Raw genomic sequence first — 14405 nt, 5'->3', positions numbered from 1 at the left:
CTTCCAATCTGAGTGGAGCATCTTTCAGCACTATATCAGGCAATGTTCTGATGCTATTCAGAAGGATTTCACCAGGTCCTTCTTCCTATTCTGCCTTAGTCTGGAAGTTCCACTGAAGCCTGCCCACCATTGGTGATCGTGCTGGCATTTGAAATACCAGTGGCGTAGTTTTCCACATCACAATAACATGCAAGCCACCACTGTACGACTAACTGCCAGTGGAGTGGTGGTATTAGCTACTAGAGATGCAAATCAAAACCGCTATAACATTTTATGCTCCTCATTGTAATGACCATAATTAAAAAAAAAAAAAAAAAGGTGCTGGCGAAAATATGAAGAAACTCAAACTTCCACTCATTATTGGTGGAAATGTAAAGTGGTATAGCCACTGGGGAAAACAGTGTTGCAGTTCCTCCAAAAGGTGAACATAAAACTATCATATAACCATCAATTCTGAACTTCAGTATACACCCAGAAGAAATGAAATCAGGAACACAAACAAAAACTGGTATACCACTGTTCATTTCAGCACTCTTCATGATAGCCAAAATTTGGCAACAACCAAAATGTCCATCAACAGACAAATGGACAAACAAAATATGGTATATGCATACAATGGAATACTATTCAGCCATAAAGATAAATGAAATTCTGATGCATGCTACAACATGAATGATCGTTGAAATCATAAAACTGAGCAAAAGATATCAGTTACAAAAGAACAAATACTGAATCAGACTCATAGCAACCCCGTAGTAATCTTTGGTTTTTATATATTTGCTGGCTTATTTCATATGTGAGATATAAAATGAACTCACTTAAATGAAATAAGCAAATATATAAACCAAAAAGCAAACCCATTGCCATCGAGTCGATTCCGACTCGTAACAACCCTATACGACAGAGTAGAACTGCCCTATAGAGTTTCCAAGGAGCACCACGTGGATTCAAACAGCTGACCTTTTGGTTAGCAGCCGTAGCACCAAACCACTATGCCACCAGTGTTTCCCAAGCAAATATACAGAAACCGAAAATTATTATCAGGTTGCTATGAGTCAGAATCGACTCGAAGGCGCTGGGTTTGGTTTTTTTGTTTTTATTGTTAGAAATAAGTTTCATAGCTAACCATCATTTCTTAAAATAAAATTATATTTTGTTTAACTGACTTAAAAAGAATTGATTTTCTTGAGAAAAAGTTCTAGAGAAGTTTTGAAGGAAAATGTGAAAGTTCTCCCCATCAGACACCCCTGTTAACACATCAACTAGCATTTTTCATGAATATTCAAATACTTATATTTTCTACAAATGAAATCATGCTTTGGCTACTCTTTAGTAAACCTCTTTCTTTGTTCATATATTTTTGTAACCTATAGGACAGAGTAGAACTACTCCATAGAGTTTCCAAGGAGCACCTGGCAGATTCGAACTGCCGACCATTTGGTTAGCAGCCATAGCACTTAACCACTATGACACCAGGGTTTCCAACAATAAAAAGAGAGATCTAAAATTAAAAAAAAAAAAAAAAGACTTAGAGTCTAGTAATAATAAGGTTTAGGTAAATGAGGTTATATGTCTTATGGGCTTACTAGTTCAAAAACTTTATGTCCATTTTTGCCTTTGAGCTCCAATTAGAACCATAAAAATAACTGCCTCAAAAATAGATACTGAGATCCAAGTTTATTTGTAAATATCTGCAACCCGGAAATTATTAAAATGCTTTGAATTTGATTGGTGTGTGCTTGTTTGTGTGGTACTGGTAATTTGTTTTTGTTTCTGTTTGCTTCTTTTTTTTTTTTTGCCTTTATTTTTCCCTCCCTTTAAAAAAAAAAAAAAAAAGACTTAGATTCCTCTCTCTGTTTTTTAGCTATATTGTAACCAGAAATACATCAATAGTGTCTTCTTCAATTACGCTATGCCATTGATTCAAAGATGTACTTTCCTTTTCACCTCCCAATAGCTCTGAAGCCAGGATGCCTCTTACAAATGATGGTATCAGTGGCAATACAGGGAAGAGTGGTGCCTATGGGTGAGCTTTTGTGGTGATGGTGAGAATGCAGCTACCAAATTTCCAAAAATAGGGAGCATGATTGACCAAGAGTCCCAGCTGTTGTGTTCTAAAATCTACTGTTGCCTTTTCACTGAGGGCACACTTCCCACGGGCTGCTGCCAGCTAATGGCTTAGTGTAGCATGGATACTAAAGTAGGCCTGTTTCTTGATGATACGGGATTCTTCTAACAGAAATGTGGCTCAGTGACTCCAAACACATGCGGAGCTTTCCATAGACTGCACTGAAAATGACTGCAGCCAGCCAAGCTCCTTTGTCTTTTCATCTCTTGTGGTCACACTTGCGTTGTGGTCTGAATGCTCACCCAGTTTCTCCTGGCTCCCTGACAGGCATTTCCCCTATTAAAAAAAAAAAAAAAAAATCTCACTCTTTTCTCCCTTACCATTTACTTTAGCCTTTCATATGTTCAACACTTCAATCAAGTTATGTATATTGTTATTATATGTTGAATGTAATTGCATTTGAATTGCCAGAAAGATTGTACTTTAATATGGCATTGAAATTCAAAATTACTGTGTATGCAGTAAAGTGCAGAAACAGAGCGACAAAGCATGGATTTGACATTAGTACAGCAAATATTCATTGTGGGTAAAATGAACAAATTCAAATTTTTCTTGCAAAAAACAGTCCAGTGTTTCATGGGATCTGAGAAGATGCCTAAAAGTAGATGGTTATGTCCTATTTTGTTGCTGAACCTCATACAAAAAATTCCCTATATTACGTCAAATATTGAATCCAAAGGTAGAATAAATTGCCAAACTCCTCTGGAGAGGAGAGAAAAAAAAAATCAAAACAGTGAGAATTTGATGTTGCCCTTCTTCAAAAATACCTTTAAGGCAATATTCCATAGCTTACATTTAACCATTTTTAATTCTTTAGCAATGAATAATTTTTAGAGTTAATTAATATAGTATTTTCTCCATCCCCTGTTTCATGTTTTCTCCTTCTTATGACTCAAAAGTCATTGGTCTTCTTGAGCATTTTTCTTACTTCCCATCATGCTCAGTTTCCCTGCTCATGTGGACATGCTTATGTCTTATTTTCATGGAATTCTAAATCTTTAAATTTTAAAAAGAATCTACATGTTATATATGACACATTTTGCCCCCTGCAGAGATTCTTCTACAATATCCATGGCAAGTGGTAACCCAGGCTCTGCTTGAACATTTTAAGAACAATTTTAAGTTGCTTTTTGGCCCTCAACTTTCTTCACTGATGACATCAGAATACTGTACTAATTAACCCTTAATATTCCTTACAATTCTCTGTCCCCTCAATAACATATAATTTGCAATAGGATTCGAAGACCATATAGCTAGACAGAAGGAGAGTGGGGAGAGTAGAAGGAGATGGTGTCAAGAAAGCAATGGGGACTAGATTATGTGGACCTTTGAATGTGTTCAGTTGCTAACCAAAATGTTGGCAGTTGGAATCCACCAACTGCTTCTTGGAAACCCTATGGGGCAGCTATAATCTATTCTATAGGGTTGCTATGAGATGGAATCAACCTGATGGCAATGGATTTGTTTGTTTGTTTTTTGGATATGGTAAGATGTAGTCAGATTCTGAATATATTTTTTAAAATATAGAAAAAAATTATTTAAAATTTATAAAAAATAGAATAGAAATCTACAAAATGCAAAATAGGAACAGGAGAAGGGATTGGAAAAGAAGCCAAAGATGGTATGAGTACTTCCCTATATAAAAATTTTATTTATATTTAATATAACCACATGCATAATTTTCCTTTGGTGCATTTTGCAATATTTCTAATAACATCCAGTTACATTGTACTGAGATCACTGTATCAAAAACTTTTTTTCTATTTTAAATAAATATCAAAGAAGAATCTTATAAACTGAAATATAAATCGCGTTAGGGCAGGGACTTCTGTTTGTTGTGTTCACTATCTTATCCTCATTGTCTAAAATAGAATCTGATGCACAGTAGATGTTCTTTAAATATTTGTTGAGTAAACATTGAAAAATTTTTAGGCTATACTTGTTTAAACAGAACTGTTATTCAAGTCATTATTTTCAGGGTCTTTGTGAACATCCTTTACACAGTTTCTTTTTTATTTTAATTACTACATAAACTCATGTCTGGCATGAAGAATGTAGGACAAAAAAGGTAAGTCACCAGATATTTGAGTGCTGTATATTATCTCAAGAACAATTAGCAATACAATCTATAATCCATTTTATCATATTTATACCTACTTAGAGGGTTTTCATGCAAAAATATATACAGCCTTTCTCTGAGAAGAATCTCTTCCCCTTCTAAAGAAGAAACCCTACATATTAAAAAAGGGTGAAACAAGGCAAGGTCCTTGCAAAGTTGAAAGTACAAATATAAGAAGATAGAAAATATATTAAGATACAACCTGGCAGTTCTGACCAAAAGTCAACTATTATGGCTTTCAAACCTATGACCTCTCAACAATTTTTGTTTCTTATATTTGTCACGGATTGAATTGTGTCCCCCCAAAACATGTGCCAACTTGTTTGATCTATGACTCCCAGTATTGTGTGGTTGTCCTTCATTTTGTGATTTTCCTTTGTGTTATAAAGCATAATCTCTGTCTGTGGTTAAAGACGATTAGGGTGGGACTTAACATCCTTGCTAAAGTCACATTCCTTCCTGATCCAATGTAAAGAGAGTTTCCCTGGCGTGTGGTCTTCATCACCTTTTATCTTACTAGAGACAAAAGGAAAGGGAAGTAAGCAGAGAGTTGGGAACCTCATACCACCAAGAAAGCAGTGCTGAGCACAGAGGGAGTACTTGGACCTGACATTCCTGCACTGAGATGCTCCCACACCAAGGGAAAACTGATGATGAATCACAAGAAACTTCCTCCAGAGAAGACAGAAAGAGAAAGCCTTCCCCTTGAGCTGATGCCCTGAATTTGGACTTGTAGCCAAATTGACAGTAAGAGAATAAACTTCTCTTTTTTTAAATACATCCACTTTTGTGGTGTCTGGGGTCTTAAATGCTAATGAGCGGCCATCTAAGATGCATCAATTGGTCTCAACCCACCTGGATCAAAGGAGAATGAAGAACACCAAGGTCACACAATAACTATGAGTCCAAGAGACAGAAAGGGCCCCATGAACCAGAGACTTATGTCATCCTGAGACCAGAAGAACTAGATGGTGCCCGGCCACAACCGATGACTGCCCTGACAGGGAGCACAACATAAGAACCCCTGAGGAAGCAGGAGAACAGTGGGATGCAGACCCCAAATTCTCATAAAAAGACCAGACTTAATGGTCTGACTGAGACTAGAAGAATCCTGGTGGTCATGGTCCCCAAACCTTCTGTTGGCTCAGGACAGAAACCATTCCCAAAGACAACTCATCAGACATGGAAGGGACTGGACAATGGGTTGGAGAGAGATGCTGATGAAGAGTGAGCTACTTGTATCAGGTGGACACTTGAGACTGTGTTGGCACCTCCTATCTGGAGGGGAGATAGGAGGGTAGAGAGGGTTAGAAACTGGCAAAATGGTCACAAAAGGAGAGACTGGAAGGAGGGAGAGGGCTGACTCATTAGGGGGAGAGTAAGTGGGAGTATGGAGTAAGGTGTATATAACTGTATGTGACAGACTGACTTAATTTGTAAACTTTCACTTAAAGCACAATAAAAATTATTAAAAAAATACATCCACTTTTGATATTTCCATTATGCAGCACTAGATTACTAAGACATACTCTCCACATGTTTGTTCCCTTTTAATACTTCAGAAACTATTTTTAAATTTTCAGCTTTTTGCAGCTAACCATAGTCAACATTTTTTGAGATATTTTATGATACACACCATGCTAAGATATGTTATATACGTTACCTAATTTGAATTTCCTACCTGATTTACTTTTGAATTGTTGTGTTGTCAAAGAATATTGAATATATCATTTACTGCCAAAAGAATGAACAAATCTGTCTTGGAAGAAGTACAGCCAGAATGCTCCTTAGAGGCAAGGATGGCGAGACTGCATCTTACATACTTTGGACATGTTGTCAGGATGGATCAGTCCCTGGAGAAGGATATCATGCTTGGCAAAGTAGAGGATCAGTGAAAAACAGGAAGACCCTCAATGAGATGGATTGACACAGTGGCTGCAACAACGGGCTCAAGCATAGCAATGATTGTGAGGATGGTGCAGGACCAGATGGTGTTTCATTCTGTTGTGCTTAGGGTCCTTAAGAGTCTGAGCCAACTTGATGGCACCTAACAAAAACAACAACACCCAATTTACAAGATAGATATAATCACTGTCTTTCACAAATGAAGAAATGGACTAAAAAATGTAACTTAGCCCAGCTCACACCTCTAAGGAAGTGACAAAGAAAAGATTCATTTAAAAAAAGATTTGTTAAAACATAAGGAGGAAAGAAGATGGATTAGGTCATAACTGACTTATTTGCTAATGTCATGAAACTACCAAAGCCATGGACCACAGCCATATCTGCCTGAACAAGTCCTATAAAATGCTTTGATGCTTTGCAGGATGGCTTCTACCTCAGCCCCAAAAAAGGAACTAAGTTCCATTAGAAGTGCAGAGCCCATACTAAAAACTTCAAATATTCTCTAATAATTAGATACTGCAGCCAATTTAAAAAAAAAATATATATATGCTATGGAAAATCAAGATGAGGAACCTCCCAAAAATTAAATACTCATGCTCATCAAAAGAGTAAAAAAGTAAAAGGAGAACTTATCGGCTGAAAAAAATCTTTGGGAACAACATATTTGATAAAGGTCTAATCTCTAAATATATATAGAAAACTTCAACAGCTCAACAATAAAAAGACATTCCAATCAAAAAATGGGCAAAGGACATGAACAGACACTTTACCAGGTGGCCAACAAACACATGAAAAGATTCTGTGATCATTAGCCATTGTTGTTGTTGTTGTCAGGTTCAGTTGAGTTAGTTCCAACTCACAGCGACCTCACAGGATAGAACAGAACTGCCCCAGAATCGAACCGGTGGATTTGAATTGCCAACCTTCTGGTTAGCAGCCAAGCTTTTAACCACTATGCCATTATGGCTCCCTTTAGCCATTAATTTTTTTTTTTTTTTTTTTTTTTAGAGAGATGTAAATCAAAACTAGAATGAGATACCATCTCACCTCTGCAAAAATGGCACTGATCAAAAATATGGAAAGCAACAAGTGCTGGTGAGGTTATGGGGAGATTGGAACTCTTATACACTGCTGGTGGGACTGTAAAAAATGGTACAACCACTATGGAAAATGGTATGGCACTTCCTCGTAAATCTAGAAATAGAAACACCTTATGATCTAGCAACCCCATACCTAGGTATATACCCTAGAGATCTAATAGCAGTGACACAAATAGACATTTGCACACCTATGCACATATTCACAGCAGCATTATTTATTCACAATAGAAAAAAAATGGAAACAACCTAAATGTCCACCAATGGATGACTCAATAAACAAATTGTGATACATACTTACAATGGAATACTACTTAGCTATAAAGAATAAATGATGAGTTCTCAAAACATTTTATAACATGGATGGATCTCAAGAACATTATGTTAAGTGAATTAAGTCAATCACAAAAGAACATATATTGCATAGTGTCACTTTTATAAAAAGACGAGTAGGTATATATACAGAAAGAAATGTTCTTGGGTGGTTACCAAGAATGGGAGAGGGAGGGAGTGGGAATCCCTTTCTAGATAGTAGACACTTGTTACTTTTGGTGACAAAAAGGCAATACTGAATGCAGGTGAAGCCTGCACAACTTGACCAAGGTAAATGATGATACTAAGAAGCACACAAGAATAAGGGACAATTTTGATAAAAGCTATAGCGTATGCAGTTTTGCAACAACAGTAATAACAACCAAAAAAAAGGGTGTGGCTGTATAGGTAGATCATGTACGCACATATGTGTATAGAAGGGCACATACGAGTATATTGATGTGCTTATATAGGTGTATCTGAAGGCACATGCATATACATGTTTGTATGTGCTGCATATATACTCATAAATATAATAAAGCACATAGGAGGCATGGTTATGGATACTTCCTAGACATAACCAAACAATTCATGGTATTGGTTTACTGGGTTTGAAAACTTAGGGCCATAGTCTCATAGGACAACTTGGTCAATTGTTCATAAATATAATCTTCTACACCCTAGTTTGGGTAATAGTCTCTGGGGCCTTAAAGCTTGCAAGCAGCTATCTAAGATAACAACTATTGGTCTGTAGTAATCTGGAGCAAAAAACAGAAGGAAAGCAAAGACTCAAAGAAGATACTAGTATAAGATAATATCCCACAGGGACCAGGGCCTCACCTATCCTGAGACCAGAAGAACTAGATGGTACCTGGCTACCACTACCAACAATTTTGACCAGGGACACAATAGATGGTCCCAGGTAGAATGGGAGAAAAATTTAGAACAAAAGTAAAATTCCTAAAAAAGTCCAGTAGAGGCTTGAGGAATCCTCCGAGACTGTTGCCCTGAGATACTCTTTAAAATTGGAACTGAAGCCACTCCTGGAGGTCATCTTTCAACCAAATAATAGATTGGCTCATAAAATAAACAATATCACTTCTGAGTACTGTACTCCTTTAAATAATCATCTATATGAGACCAAACAGACAACAATTACCCTAAAGCAAGGAAGAGAAGGGAAAGGGAGAGAGAAGCTATATAAATGGAAACAGAACAACCAGAAAGGAAATAATAACAATGCTGACATATTGTGAAAGATGCAACCAATGTCACTAAACAATACGTATAGAAGTTGTTAAACAGGAAGCTAATTTGTTGTGGAAACGTTCTCCAAAAACACAGTAAAATAATAGAGCAAACAAACACAAAACCCAAGATGAGCAAGAGTTGTACTCATTCTAAAGGCAAGGCTTTCAATGAAAAATTGTACATACTCTGACGACCATATTTAAGGAAATGATGTGAAAAAAATAAAAGAATACAAAAATTAAGATGGATTTAAGACAGCTGTCCTTTCATTCCTAAGAATTCTCTTTCTTGATAATTCTGTGCAGTTGGTTTTATTTTTATTCAGTACGGTATTGTTTGCTTTTTATTGCCCCTTTAGTATAGAAACAGAGCCCTGGCAAAGTAGTGGTTAAGAGCTCGGCTGTTAACCAAAAGTTTAGCAGTTTCAAATCCACCAGCCGCTCCTTGGAAACCCTAGAGGCAGTACTACTCTGTCCTTCAGGGTTGCTGAGTCAGAATTGACTCAAAAGCAACGAGGTAACATACAAACACATGCAACTTCATCTTCTTAACCCACTGTGTCAGTGCTCTAAATCTTGTTCACTTATCTGGTCTCTTGACCACCTAGATTCAGATTTCTAGGGTATTGCTAAATATATAAACCTAGTGCTATTAAGTGTGCTGGTGTATGTAATTGTCTTCAATACAGGGAAATATATAAAGCTAGATGATATTTGACTAGAATATGAAAGCTGAATTAATGAATAGAGGAATTATATAATAATAATTATATAATATATTCATATATGGCATATATATCATATCATAAATATTAAAAATACTATATAATATAAATTCATGTAATAATTTATGTAATGTAATAAATACTACTGGTAAATGAACTATCTCATAACTGGTTAGTGCAGACAATTAAAAAAGGAAATATTTAGATTTTTTGGGAGGGTTGGGTGAGGCAAAGGATCTGGTTGTTGCCAGTGAGAGGAGCCACAGAAATATTTCAACATATATAAAAATATAAAAATGAATGATTCATCTAGATATAAATAAGAAACATGTATATACTATATCGTATACTTTACCTAAAAACCTTAGAATTATAATTCACTTGTCTCAATATACTCTATGTTCTTTTATTTAAATTCTGAGCTGTAACGGATACATATCGTTAATCATCCTATATTCATGAGGGATGACAATCTGGCCCAAAGACAACGCAGAATAAAGTAAGAGTCTATCCCAAACTTACTGAAAAAGATGAGAACGTTTAAAAAAACCACTGATATGTTTGACAGTAGTTGACATTTTTGACAGTGTTATTGAAGAAGTCAAGAATTAAATTGGCCATAAAATAATCTAAGTGTTCTTGTTTCTAGCACATTTCACTAAACTTTGGGGAGGTGTTGTTGAGGGACAAAGAGTTTATGGAGAATAATTGAAAAAAAAATCTTGTACTGACAAAGTTTTATTAAATCTGTACTACTTCTTAGGTAAAAGAAGCATATTCATTTTTTGTTATACTCATTCCTTTTAATAAAAAGATTCAAATAATACATCACATCAGAATTTCCCTCAGTATGTGAGTTTTTCCTACCAAGGAAGCAAATCCTACCACTTTTTAAGTATTCACTATGACAAGTTAATTGAAATTACTAAAACATAAAATTTCTGTTCTTAATAATAGTTTAGGGCCACTCAGACATTCAAAACTCAGGTTACTGTCTAAGTTCAAGTTCATCAACAAAGGGGTATGCCATTGCCTGACAATAGTCAGAACCCCTCTGCAACTTTTAGGCTAAGAAATTATGTAATTCTCCCCTGGAAGAATCTTTTCTTTTAAATGCAAAAACAAAAACACACAAGAAGACTTAAAGGGACATCTCAAAACACACAGTAGAAAGTTGGGGTCATGTGCAGGCTGTACATTGTTAGAAAGTATTAATATTGGACAGAGATTATTCCCTATTCTTAAACATACCAGTGGAAGATTTGCCCGTCTACTGAAAATGGGTGACAGAGGTATATTTCCTGTCCAAACTTCTTTAAATCCAGTGGGAGATGTGAATTCAATCCTGTATACCACGTATTTGGAGACATTAGTAACCTGGAGTGCACCAACTTGAGAATTTCTAGGATTATAAAATCTTGAAAACATAATTGCATTTATTCTGTATAACATTTATGGGCAGAATTGAATCCAATGGCTGGCCTATTTTTCCTTCTAGAGCTCTTAATGTACTAAATATACTGTCTCGATGGCCTCTTTTAAACCACTCTCCTCATCTCATTAAAGGAGAAAAACCTGATTTTCTTCCTGGCTTTGATGAGATCTTGGCTATTGTATAAAGCCTACAGGTAATGTGGAGTGAGAGGGAGCATATCATTTGTCTTGAAGGACTTACTCTAATTAAAGGTAGGCAAGGTATTGTCACAGGATGGAAGGAAGTTAAGATTTGTGCAAATTTGGGTAAATATGCCTCAGCTCATAACTTATATTAATTAGGTGTTCTGTAAACTGAGTTTTTCATAAATTGAGAGGCTCCACGACTTGGAATCTGCTTCATAGCAACTAACAAAAGCAACAACATCATCTACTGAGAGTGAAGAGGGGAAAAGGGGGTAAATAATTCAGAGATAAAGTTTGAAATAGATATTGTGGAAAATAGGGGAGTAAAGTAGAATTTATAACAAAATTGCAAAACATTGTTGCAAGTCAATTGAGATTGGTGACCATTAATTTGCTTTTTGTATTACTTTCTCTAGGTGTTCTTTCATCTGGTCAAGTAAATTGCCCAATGTCACAGAGCAACTTCATGTTAAAGTACGGATTCAAATCAAGTTCTTTTAATTTCTGGCCCATGTGCTTAACTACTCTGCTGTAGAGTATATGTATAATGTACTAAAAAGCTATAATCCAAAAACATATACTTCATAATGAAGAGTATTATAAAGGTGTATTGGTTTTATATGAATTACTTTTTAAAGCCTAAACACATCTCAAAACTTTCAATATTCCTTGAATTTTTTTCCCAGTACACTTTCCTTTATTTCACCTTAAATATTGAAAATGTCTTTCATAAAAACAAAAAAATTAATAGTCCTTCTTACTGTTCAGTATTAATTTTTGCTTTTCAACTATGAAAAAATTGTGGGGAGACTTGGTGTTTTTATACTAAATACAATGACCACAAAAGTTTAATATTGGAATTAAGTGAGTAATGAACTGAAAAAAAAATGGAGGTGAAGATCAATCAGTATCTTCTCTCTACCTTTTTCTGGGAGGCTTATTGCATATAGAGTTTGAGATTTACCTGCTCCATATTTAGCGTGTTTCACGTAGCATATAAGAAAAGGAATCTACTGAGTTCCATTATGAACCACGTATTCTCTCTCGTTCAAAGTCAAATTGAGATTAACCATGATTTACCTGAAAACATTAAGACTTTGCAAATCATACATTATAGAAATGGTGATATAAATGTGAAACACAACATCTATTCCTTTTCATATAAAGCTTATGAGAAGACTTGTAAGGAAATTTCAGGGACCCTAAAGGGACTGATGAAAATGGAAAGACTAATGGCACTGTCCAAAAGCAGATGAGAGGTTGAGTAAAAAAAAAAATAATAATCTATCAATTACAACTTTACGATAAAGAAATAAATTGCTTCATAAAGTACACAACGTCAGTGCAATGGAAATATTGATGCAGCAGCCAGAGAAGCTGGCTGGAATATTTAAAGTAGTTATCTGTTTTGACTGGAAAGTTAGAATAGAATATCAGCACTAAAGTTCCGTGCTTTTGTAAATTGACATTTTCGGTGATGAGTAGTGATTCCGGGGTATCAGTATCTGTGTAGGGTGTAGAAGAAACTTCAAGGGGAAAAGATCCATAGCAGGCAACCCAATAAAAATGCTAAGTTTTACTCAAGTTAATTATAAAGTCATTAAAAACAATTATTTCCCCTGATTTTGAAATCTGAATTGTGTGTGATCACAGCTTTGTGAAAATCAGTCATATTAGCACATTATTGATGAATTGAACTCCCAATTATAAAAGGCTCAGAAGACAGCTAATGGCTCACATCATATGAATTTGTAGAGCAAATTAAATATAATACTTAATGAAGCATAGAGGCTATTAGTGCTATTACCTATAAACACTTGCAGAAAATAAAAAGGAGGATTAGTATGTGTTGCTCCAATCCCTCAAGTGGCATATAGCAAGGTCAACTGCAAAGAATGAGGAAATATTAGAATGTTATGAACAGATGGCAACAGCCTTGATTTTAAACAGAAACAACCCTTATAAAAAAGGAAATACATCCAGCTTTAGAGGATTTAAAAAAAAGCATATATGCAAAAGTTGCCAAGGTTACCATAAATACTTTCATAATTCAGACCATACCCATTGCAGTCGAGTCTATTCCGACTGATAGCGACCCAACAGGACAGAATAGAACCACCCCTAGAGTTTCCAAGGAGCGCCTGGTGGATTTGAACTGCCGAATTTTAGTTAGCAGCTGTAGCACTTAACCACTAAGCCACCAGGGTTTCCATCAAGAAATTAAAAATTATAACTATGGCTTTAAATTTATCTTGGGTCTTTTTAAATTTTCTAATAATAATTTTAAAAAAGGTAAAATGGGTAATGTAAGTCAGAATGTGGATTTATAAGATTAACCAATCTTAACTGAACTCTTGTCATGTCTCTTATTACCTATATGTCTTAGGTTGGGTTCTCTAAATGGGTTCTCTAGAGAAGCAAAACCAGTGCAGTGTGTAAATATATATACAGGAGATTTAAATCAAGAAAATGGCTTATGTGGTTGTAGGGGCTGCAAAGTCCCAAGTCTGTGAGTCAAGGTAGAGGCTTCTGACTCACATAGCTGCAGGAACTGGAGGAGCCAAGTTCAGCAGGTAAGCTGCTAGCTCAAGTCCCAAAAACCTGGGGCAGGAGAAGGAATTTTCTAGATAGACATATAGCAAAAACAGAATATATATGTGTGTGGGGAAATGTAAGCAGGTCATGAGTGAAAAACTGAAATAGGATATAGACAAAGCACGGCAAAAGATAATACCTGACTTACATTCATTGTATAGATAATTAAAACCCCCATAGTTTTCCCTGCAGATTAAATTTTGAGGCGATTTCATCTATTTCAGATATACAAAAGTAATTCAGTTATGTAAATATGTGAGTTTTAATGGTTTTCCTTGGTCTGTGAAAGAAGGTACATAATTCAACTTAGTTTTATATTCTCTCCAATTCCTGACAGCTGTTCCATTTATAAAGCAGAAACGAAAATGAATGTGGGTTAAATAACAATCACTTAATGTGAAATATAACTATCAATTACAGAAATTCATTAATTACATTAAATATTTGCCACCAGTTCTATGCACTTGCATTAATTTTCAAGATTTTCTATCAAAGCAATGTCGTTAAAGTTTATATCTTAATTAGAATGTTTACCATTTAGTATTGCCTAACATTGCTCTGCGTTTAGGTTTTGGATTCTTTTTCATTATAATTTTGAAGCAATTAACTCACAAGAAAAAAAAAAAAAGTAATTTGCAGGTTTGTATAATTGCC

Source organism: Elephas maximus, chromosome 5 (assembly GCF_024166365.1).
Source record: "Elephas maximus indicus isolate mEleMax1 chromosome 5, mEleMax1 primary haplotype, whole genome shotgun sequence".
Taxonomy (NCBI): Eukaryota; Metazoa; Chordata; class Mammalia; order Proboscidea; family Elephantidae; genus Elephas; species Elephas maximus.
Note: the sequence above shows the minus strand (reverse complement) of the source record.